The 11,374-nt window shown below is 47.4% G+C and overlaps 1 protein-coding gene across 2 annotated transcripts in view; it reads right to left on the bottom strand.

Annotated features, from left to right (window-relative positions):
* src (v-src avian sarcoma (Schmidt-Ruppin A-2) viral oncogene homolog) overlaps window positions 1-11,374 on the bottom strand; it is a 38,893-nt gene extending 27,519 nt beyond the window's left edge. Inside the window, exon 1 of one of the 2 annotated variants that reach the window (XM_042098875.1) lies at window positions 10,884-11,374. The gene's annotated coding sequence lies outside the window, so the exon portion shown is untranslated. The remainder of the gene's footprint in view (window positions 1-10,883) is intronic. The other variant, XM_042098876.1, reaches the window with a different exon arrangement.

The raw sequence follows: 11,374 nt of genomic DNA, 5'->3' as shown, positions 1-11,374 counted from the left end.
ACCCCCCCAACACACACACACACACACACACACACACACACACACACACACACACACACCTCAAGTGAGTCATTGAGAGATCAGTTGACTGTGGACAGCATGGGACAAGGAACAGTGATAGAGGAACTGGACACAGAGCACGAGAGAACAGAAAAGTTAGCAGCGCTTCAGTCTGCGCATGAGACCAGGGTGGAGCAGGAGGCCAATCCATGAGAGAGAGGAAGAGAGACAGGGCAGCGAGAGCAGAACAAGTCTCATACCATACAGGCAGCACAACATGGCCCCCTCCGCCTCACCGTCACACACACACACACACACACACACGTCTGGAATAGGCCATGTTAAAAAGCAACATGGCATGACATGGCAGGACACGCGTGTCATGCGTTAAGGTTTGCATGAGCCCCAGTATCCTGACGTGAAATAACCATCAATTCAATACCATTTCAAGTCAATGAGCTTTATTGGCATGGCTGTAAGTGTTACAATGTTGCCAAAGCAGTAGTTACATCAAAAGAATGAGCAATTAATAGTAATAATAATAATAATAATAATAATAATAATAATAATCATCATCCTTCACTATGCCCCACATCAGACAATTCACAATGTAGCAATTGTGTGGCCTGACAATAGAGCTGCTTCACCTGGTCATTTTCATAAAGTGACTGAGTTAATAAAAAAGCCCTCTACGGTCAGCCACAGCCCATAGTCAAATCAGCGGAGTTGAGTGCAGAGTGTCTCCTTGGACACACCCTGGACTGTCACGCAGGGTTACAACACACACACACACATGCCTGTAACTGACTATTGACATTCCATGGCTGATCTGGAGTAGGGCTGGTGGGTGGGCCTGGGTGGCGGTGTGCGGTGTGCGTCAGTGCTGCTGTCCAGCCTTTGGTCATGTGGGGCGGATATGTTCTTAACATTCTAGTGATGTTCGGCAGAGAGCACGTCTCATGGGCACATGCTGTTCTCTGAGCAGACCTCATCTCACGCATCTCACCACACTGATCTGAGGTCAGGCTTGCGCTCGCTCGGCGGTCATGCAGACCTCATCTCACGCATCTCATCACACTGATCTGAGGTCAGGCTTGCGCTCGCTCGGCAGTCATGCAGACCTCATCTCACGCATCTCACCACACTGATCTGAGGTCAGGCTTGCGCTCGCTCGGCGGTCATGCAGACCTCATCTCACGCATCTCACCACACTGATCTGAGGTCAGGCTTCCCCTGCGCTCGCTCGCTCGGCGGGGCGGTCATTATCATCGTGAGCGGAGCCTCCTGGTGGACGCTGGAGAGCGCTGGCTCGGCTGATAAAAGCACGCCGGAGGGGCAGAGCACGCCGGAGGGGCAGCGCAGGTCAATAAGGAGCCCTGCTGCTGCTGACCCGCCGCACTGCAGGAGATGGAGTGGGACAGCGCCCGTCTCTGATCAGCAGGGTGCACACACACCCAGGCATGCACACACACACACACACACACACACACACACACACGAGAGACATATACACACACACACACACAGGAGAGAGACATATACACACATACACACACACACAGGAGAGAGACATATACTGTACACACACACACACACACACACACACACACACACACACAGGAGAGAGACATATATACACACACACACACACACACACACACACACACACACACACAGGAGAGAGACATATACACACACACAGACACACACCAGTGTTTCCCCTACAATGTATTTAACAGCGGCGCAGCGCCGCCGCTGGATTTTCAGCGCCGCTGCAACATAATATCACGAGATTCACTTAACACACTGTAAAAGCACAACGGCCAACGTCATCTCGAAATTGTTTTCTGAAAGTCTTGAGTAAGTTAAGTGCATCAAATCCGCACTTAGCCTCTCATTATTCAGGACATATATGCGGCATGATGTGTCAGGTGATTACAAGCCCAAAGACAAGTCTGCAGCCCATATGGCTAGCCTACGTTCTGAACACGGTTACATTGTTTAGCTATCCGACTGATGGGGTCTTGCTCCGCCACAGTGTAGCCTATGGTGTCATCGTTCACTTGTAGGTTACACAATAAATAGCCTACTTATAGGCCTGGTGACAATAAAAAATGATATTAGTTATATTTCATCACGAAGCTGTTTGTATGCCGTGAATTCGCTTGTAGCCTATGCCATATGTTAAGCTTGAGCAATTCCTCTGATCCAAAGCCTGCTTTGACACATTGACACTAATGTGAAACATGCATCCTCCTCTCCTAGCCTACATCAAATAAAAGAAACCAATTCATGATTACCGAAATGAATTTAACATGGGGGAAAAAAAAGTTTGTTGCGATTTAGCCTACTGTTGTGATGCGGTTCTTTCTGCTGATTGGATTTACCCCCGTGTCGTCAACTCTGAGAACTCTTGCTCCGGCTGACAATTTTATCCAGAGAGCTGATTTCCCAAAGATGAGCCTCCATCAACATTCAACGACAAATTATTAAAACGTAAGTAATGCAATAGAGTAAACCAATGTGCTACAAGGTGTATGGTCTTAACGTTAATTGTAGCCTAGACTTGTAACGTTAGCGTAGGGCTATATGTAATGTTTGCATGGGAAAGCTAGGCGAACACAGTCTAGGCCTGTTTAAACTGTCTGATAGTTAAAGGAAATATGAGCATATGTTGGCATATACGTATAGCCTAAATTCTGTCCACTTAGCTATAATAGGCTATCACAAACAGACCTTTTCTACGTTTACGGCATTAGACATATAGGAGCCTACATTCTCTTATCAGAAAGACGTGTTCTCATAACTTCAGCGTTCTCTTGACGGTGAGACGAACGGTCGCACTTCAATCAAGTAGCCTAGGTCCTTTTCGAGTTAATTGTGAGTGAGTTGTATGGTAACTGTGGGAGTGATGTAGAAGAAAAGTGAGTATTTACTTTTTTATACGTGGGTTTGTTGTTTTGGGACTGAGAAATAGACTACAAGGAGAGCATCTGGCTACGTGCATGCGTGTCAGCATTAATGCCCCCCCCACAATTCAATTCAATTACCAAAGAGCCTTAGAGATGTTCTTTGAAAAGCCCAGAAAAATTAAGTGCTCGCAGATTGGGTGTGGTCTTTGCCATTAAGACAAATTTAAATAAATTGTAAATAATCTTTTTCTGGGTTGTGCCATTTCATTTTTCTTCTATCATTTTTAACCAATAATGTAAAAGAAAGCTGAAAATGCCCCCCCCGCCAAGTAATAGCACCGCTGCTGGAAAAATTTCTAGGGGAAACACTGCACACGGGAGAGAGACATACACACACACACACACACACACACGGGAGAGAGACATATACATACACACAGACACACACGGGAGAGAGACATATACACACACACACACACACACACACACGGGAGAGAGACATATACATACACACAGACACACATGGGAGAGAGACATATACACACACACACACACACACACACACACACGGGAGAGAGACATATACATACACACAGACACACACGGGAGAGAGACATATACACACACACACAGACACAGACACGGGAGAGACACACACACACACACACACACACACGGGAGAGAGACATAGAGTGACAGAAAAGACAGAGACAGAAGAGAGAAAAAGAGAGACATACACACAGACGTACACACACACACACACACACACACACACACACACACACACAGCCAGTGACTCAAAAGCACAGATATCACAGGAGTTTTATTTGTAGTAAAAGACTCAAACGCGCTGTGCGCTGTGGTCTGTCTCTCATGAGCCACTCAACTCCAGATCAGCCCTTCAGGCTCAGTGAGTGTGAAGTACCAGGTATTCACTGCTGTGTCTGAAAGGGAAGGTTTCACAAGAGCCGAAACTTCCCATCCTGCTTAACGGCCAAAGCTCTCCTCTCACATCCTCCTGTGCCTTTCTGCTCCACAACACCAGCTTTGACTGTTTACGGTAAGTCACTTACAGAACTGTACCTCTGACTCCGTTTTTATATCCGAGAGATCCAGGCACGTTTGGCCCAGAGGGAACTCTCACATTCCAGCAGTGTCCTGTTCAGGCATGCCAGTTTCTCTGGGAGAAACCTGACGGACCAGCCTGGCATCCCAACGGGTCCTGAGACAGGAACTGTGCCAGGCACGGCAGGCATGGGAGTTGGACGTGAGAACACAACAATCCCAAATGGATTAGCTTCAGGCCATTGGCCGTTCGGCAAAATACGCCCACCCTCACAATCTCTAGGGCGCAGTGAGCCTTGAGAGGACCAAACACATTTCTGAGATATTTAGCCATTCCATTCCATCTGCTGTGTGTGTGTGTGTGTGTGTGTGTGTGTGCGTGTGTTTGTGTGTGTGTGTGCGTGTGTGCGTGTGTGTGTGTGTGTGCGTGTGTGTGCGTGTGTGTGTGCGAAAGAAAGAGCAAGCGAGTGAGTGTGTGTGAAAGAGAGATGCATCTGTTGCTGAGGGCCACCAAAGAAACCTTTCTCCATCTCTGCGGGTCCATAAAAGAGGGGGGCTGTGGCCAGGCGGGGGGGCTGTGGCCAGGCGGGGGGGCTGTGGCCAGGCGGGGGGGCGGGGGAAAGGAGACAAAAGCCAAAAAGCGAGAGGAAGAGAGAGAACAGAGGAGGGATTGAAGGGAGGAGAGGAAAAGAGAGAACAGAGGAGGGATTGAAGGGAGGAGAAGGATGATGCACACAGACTCCTCTCTGGTCCTCTCGCACGAGAGTTCACAGGAAGTGGGACTATTGGGAGGACAGAGTCCCTGTGTTCTACAGACCCACTCCAGAATCACATCCTCCATTCAAAGGCACACACACACACAGATTAGTTCACACGCTCTAAGACACCCTAGCAGTGTTGTCATCTCCCTTGCAGCTCAACAGACTCCATAAACAGCAGTGTGCAGTAAGTCCCCTTAACACACATTTACATGCAGCGCTGAGCATGTCCCCTTAACACACATTTACATGCTATGCAGCGCTGAGCATGTCCCCTTAACACACATTTACATGCAGCGCTGAGCATGTCCCCTTAACACACATTTACATGCTATGCAGCGCTGAGCATGTCCCCTAAACACACATTTACATGCAGCGCTGAGCATGTCCCCCTTAACACACATTTACATGCAGCGCTGAGCATGTCCCCTAAACACACATTTACATGCAGCGCTGAGCATGTCCCCTTAACACACATTTACATGTTATGCAGCGCTGAGCATGTCCCCTTAACACACATTTACATGCAGCGCTGAGCATGTCCCCTTAACACACATTTACACGCAGCGCTGAGCATGTCCCCTTAACACACATTTACATGCAGCGCTGAGCATGTCCCCTTAACACACATTTACATGCAGCGCTGAGCATGTCCCCTAAACACACATTTACATGCAGCGCTGAGCATGTCCCCTTAACACACATTTACATGTTATGCAGCGCTGAGCATGTCCCCTTAACACACATTTACATGCAGCGCTGAGCATGTCCCCTTAACACACATTTACACGCAGCGCTGAGCATGTCCCCTTAACACACATTTACATGCAGCGCTGAGCATGTCCCCTTAACACACATTTACATGCAGCGCTGAGCATGTCCCCTTAACACACATTTACATGTTATGCAGCGCTGAGCATGTCCCCTTAACACACATTTACATGCTATGCAGCACTGAGCATGTCCCCTTAACACACATTTACATGTTATGCAGCGCTGAGCAGGAGCACACAATCAATCACAACGGGAAGACTGAGCAGAGTGGGTTCAGACTCATTAACCACAAAGAGAAGTTGGAAATGAATCATAACATTTTAAAGCCTTACAAAAAAGTACCAAACATCAAGTGACTATGTGAAATCTAAATTTATCATTTTTTATTTTTACCCTTAGCATTTATTAATCATGCCTGGGTTTCCCCAAAGGTTTCCATGTAGTGTTTCTCCAGATTGGTTTACACATCCTTGTTTCATGAGAGCCCATAAATAAAAGTGCAGGCAGTTTACAGATACAGTCCAGTTCATCATTTACAAAAGTAATCAGTGATTGAACTCATTACTCAATGCATTTCTGAGCATTGCAGTCATCACAGAGTACAGTACTAAGGACTTCCACACATCTGGGGGTGGCAAGCATACCCACTGAAATGCAAAAACACATGCTACCACAGAAGACATGTCAAATCTTCTGAGCATGTTCAGGCTATTAGGAACACATAACATGCTTGAGTTGTTTTCTGTGCATCAGTGGTACAGCGGATGGTGGGGTTAATTCAGTTGTTTCAGTCCATTTCCAATCTGAGTGAGTCTGGCCCCATAAGTGCTTTTAGCACCTGCAGCACTTACTCCTGTCCCTGGGGTCGGGAGGAGAGAGAGCTACAGGTGCACTAACAAGGCTACCAAACAGCCACTATGGGCGCCCATTACTGCCCATCCCAACCCCCGCGCTGAGGAGCAATAACAAGGAGCCACTATGGGCGCCCATTACTGCCCACCCCAACCCCCGCGCTGAGGAGCAATAACAAGGAGCCACTATGGGCGCCCATTACTGCCCACCCCAACCCCCGCGCTGAGGAGCAATAACAAGGGGCCTCTATGGGCGCCCATCACTGCCCACCCCAACCCCCGCGCTGAGGAGCAATAACAAGGGGCCTCTATGGGCGCCCATCACTGCCCACCCTAACCCCCGCGCTGAGGAGCAATAACAAGGGGCCTCTGTGGGCGCCTCTCGGCTTCCTCCCGTGCGCTGGCACTCAGAGGAGTGAACAGAGTGTTTGGTGCCCTTCCATGTGGTGGCAAACTAATTAGTGAGGAAAATGGGCCAACGTGGCAGGGGAGAGAAAGGGAGGGAGGGAGGGAGGATGCACTGGCGACTGGCACGCGTTTGGCACTCGCCATCAAACATTCATGTAGTGTGGGGGCAGGGGAGGGGTCTGGCCATGGTCATCTGAAAACCTTAATGTACGAGGCAAGATGAAAGTGTTCACTTTGGAGCCAACTGGGCATCTGACAAAGGATTTTATTTTATGAGGGGTGTTTTTTCACATGACCTAGTTTTCTATTCACACATTACAGTTTTTTTCATGTTCCATGGCCTTAAATGTAGCATTGGAAAGTCATCTACATCTTGTCCGCACTGGGAGCTGACGTTGATCTCAACTTAGAGTAAGAAATGAGACATCCTGCGCACAAACATGCTTCCCAGCTTGTGCTTTGAGCACTGCCATTTGCCTGTAATTCTGTTTCAAGGACACACGTGACAGAGCCCATCATCTTCTCAGCCTCAGTGACCCACAGCATCCATATATGCTCCCATTCCCGATCAGAGGCAAACGGAGCGGATGATCTCCATTACCCATGATTCCCTTCGCCAAGTGATCATCCCCCAGCCCAAACACGCTCACCGACTCTGCGACGCACGCCAACCCCCCTCCGCTGCCAACCCTGCTGTCCGAGTCTTCCCAGACTCAAGCCCCCGTCTCTGGAGCCACTCAGCCCACACTCTCGCTGGCCCTTCCCTCAGTCATCAGACGCAAGATCACACGCAGCCCATTTTGACAGCAAGCCTCTTGCTTTCCTCCTTTCAGTCTTGGGGTCCCCCCCAAAAGCCTTGCACAAAACCTGCAGAACAACGTGGCCATTGATGACTGGAGCCCTGTGTGCGTGGCAGTGTGGCACCACGCCACGCCACGCTACGCCGCGCGGGACCTGCCCAGCGCACCACTTAAGCCCACAGCCCAGAGCCACGGCACCAATTAAGCAGCCTTCAGGGCTCCAGAGCCTCTTTGGAGTGATCTCATTTGGGAGGCCCCTGCCTCACAGACTTTCTCCACATTCCAGGAGGCATTAGAAGGCCAGTCCAGCGAGCCCCTCCTCCCACCTACCGATCACAACCATGAAGACAGGCCTTCATACCCCACTGGGCAGCACAACACACCATCTACAGCAACGCAACACAGCACCAAATGATCTGACATACATCCCCACACTCACTCGTATTGAGTCTGGGCAAAATGGAGGCAGATTGATTTCTCTGAGGAGGATGTTTTTTGGTTGCTCCCTTTAAAGCCACACTAACCCATCTCACTGGGAGGAGAGTAGAGAACCGGAGCAGCACTGAGTGCCTTTCTGGGCATCCACAATCCACCACTCTGTAACTCACACAGTAATTGCACCTTCAATGCATGTATGGAAAACCATGGAGTACGGGGTGCAGTGCAGTACAGAAAGGGTTAATGGTAAACATGCGGAACCACAAACAGTGATGTGACAGGCAGGAAATGCATACTTCATACTTCCAAAGATAAGTCATAATGTAAAACTGAGTATATATAGGTTAACCGTAGAATCTCATGCAGAATTTGTATGAGAGGATGTATGCTGAGTAACCGACATTTGCAGACTTTGGCAGTCAGTGGATCAGTCGGAAAAAGCAGTGAACTACAGGATTTGAACATTTCCCCATTTCCCTATAAGTGGTTTCATGTGTGTATGCATTACAAATAACACCATGTCCTAACCGGACGCGATGCGAGCGAACATTAGCCATAAAATCTGTTTAATTCCATTGTTTTCAATTGCAGTGTCCTGACTGCAAGCCACGCGAGCAGCGCGATGCAGCGCGATGCAACGCAGCGTTTTGAGAGAACTTTTGTCGGACGGCCGGATTCTATTTTCTTTCTGTCGCTCGCATTGCTCTGTTATTTTGAATGAGAAATATGATGCAATAAAAGGGCATATTTAACGGATTCAGTGTAGACAGACATAGAAGACAGTCACTTGCCCAAGTCCTGTTAGGACATTTGAAATCACATGTATTTATTTCACCATGTAAAACCTACATTATGTACATGTACCATACACATTTATATGATGTTTGCACAGATTCACAAATGCAATGTGAACTGGGTATTCCCAAGAAGTGCAGCTTCTGAAGGGAATCTCGTTTGTGTGTGTGTGTGTGTGTGTGTGTGTGTGTGTACATATGCACGCACACACACAATAATTTCTGCATTAGTGCAGAAAAAGGGATGAACATTATGTCATGTTGGCACACCATCCCCTGCTCACAACACATACTCCAAACCCAACTCCCACTCCCACACCCATCTGCACATATGAACACACACTCTAAATTAGCATGCATGTAGCATAAACAACAGCAAACAGTTTGGCAACAACAATGCCCTTTACTAGCGTGTTCAAAAAACTATAGTTTAGTCTATAGAGCACATCATGCCTAAAGAGCAAACTAAAAAGTATAAGACTTATGAACCAGGGACTGCAACTCATCTCCTTAATCTTAATGAGTAGGCTACATGCAGGTGCATACAGTGGGCATACAGGAAATCGAGGGAGCTATTTTACAAAAGATGTGATGCATGTGATGTGATGAAGATACAAACAGGTAGCCTACACATGTGTTGGATTTGCCAAAACTGAAGAAACTAACCAAACAAATGATTCATTGAGATGTATAAAGTCCTTTCCTTAGTTGTTTCTGAGTTGTGTTTCACTTCCAGTAAGGGACTTTCAGATGCAATATCACATTGATCACAGGGCCAAGGGCAAAGAGCCAGATGAACCTACTGAAAATCACCGGATGAAATAAACCTTCATGTCAAGCACTGGTGAGGACAGTTTCCTATATGGTCACATCACATGTGTTCTGTAGGCCTATCTCATATCAAATGTAATCATAATAAGCAGGATATTCTAAAAAAAAGTGGGGAGTCCAGTCAGCCTCACGCGCGTTGAGAGGTTTGTGGTTTGATCTGCTGGCTGAGTCACACTCACTGGGTGAAGACTAATCCTTCAGCGATGACAGCCAGCACAGCCCAATCCACTGCTTCATATTGAGGCTCAACAACCCTGTCCACCAGGGTGGAGTCTGCTTACCATGAAGCACTGTATGCACGTCACCTTACAGTCTCGCTAATTTAAAAACCGACACAAGGCACCAGCACAAACACACACACACACACACAATATGCTGATATTGTGTTTCATGCGTTTGGTGTCGCAGTAGGCTACTTTGGCCCAAAACAGCTAAATAAATCTGGAATTTAAAAAGTAGCTTAGGCCTGCCACACACAGACGTGTTTACTGTAAGGAACTGCATTCAATCAGCCAAATGTCTGATCATAGCAACTTAAGCACTATTTCGTTTTTGAGAGATAGGGTAAGCTGTGGCTACACTAGAATTCAGTCATTTCAGTTTGCCAAGTCTACCACTCCCTGGGTCTCTCTAGCTACCTTTTTCAGAGCGTTCCTCCTCCAACGCGATATGAAGTAAGCAATAAACATCTTCAGTTCTTCAGTCAATTATAGGCCAAGAGGCCATAAAAGGTCCATAAGTAGGCTAACTACGACCTATTTAAAAGCTACAGATACTTTGACAAAACACCAGTTATTGTCCAAACGGGAGTAGGCTACAAGTAAGCGACATGCTGGGTTTTCAGTGCCCGAGATCTAAATAAATCAAAGGTGATAACTGATAGGCTAACATTGTGTCTTTCGGTTGACGGCAACAATGATGGGTCACTGACTACTCATGTAGGCTATAGCTATATGTCAGAAATGTCTCACGGCAAATGCCGATAAAGAAATCGCCTACATCTGAAAATTCCAAAAAAATGAATGCTGGTGATTCCGACTCCGACAGACAGCTAGAAACGCGCCAGCCAAGCAATCAAAACAAAATATGTTCCAAATACGTAGGCGCTACGCTACGCGCCGTATGATCTCAGACCTCACACGATACCAAGAGCATATAGGATATATTTTATTTTTAATTTTTTTGACAGTCTTGATTTTCTTTCTTTCTTTATCCTCACACATTATTTACACGAAAATGGCAAGTTACTCACCCCAGTTAAACGTCAGCGGCTTCTTTGTGAAACAGATGTGTAGCCTAGGCTTGCAAATGTAAACAGAGACGTAGCTCGTTCACTCTGTCATCGACGAAAGTAATAACCGATATCAGTGTTCACAATGATCACAGAGAGCAAACAACTGCGCGATGAGAAATCCCATTCAGTGGATTGGCAGGGCGGGTGAGTGAGGTCATGACGGGGATTGCCTGAGATGAACGGCAGCAAACATTCTAACAGCAACAATAAAATGTTTCTAATCCAGTAACTGCTGCCGTCTGGAAAGGGAATAGCCTACCGCTTTCTTCCTCCCCGTAGGCTTCTAGTAGTCGTCGACAACCAAGCCAGATTCCAAGTTTTCAGCTGGCTCTAGAAAAAAATGTTTCAACATGCTGAGACGCGTAGTGGGCTTGGTTAAGCTACGTCGAAACGGGGAGAAATCAAAACCGCCGCGGTGGCTGGCCGAATGGAGAGGCTGAAGTGTGGAG

This window comes from Alosa sapidissima, chromosome 7 (genome assembly GCF_018492685.1).
Source record: "Alosa sapidissima isolate fAloSap1 chromosome 7, fAloSap1.pri, whole genome shotgun sequence".
Classification (NCBI taxonomy): Eukaryota; Metazoa; Chordata; class Actinopteri; order Clupeiformes; family Clupeidae; genus Alosa; species Alosa sapidissima.
This window is presented reverse-complemented; position numbering and strand designations above follow the sequence as displayed.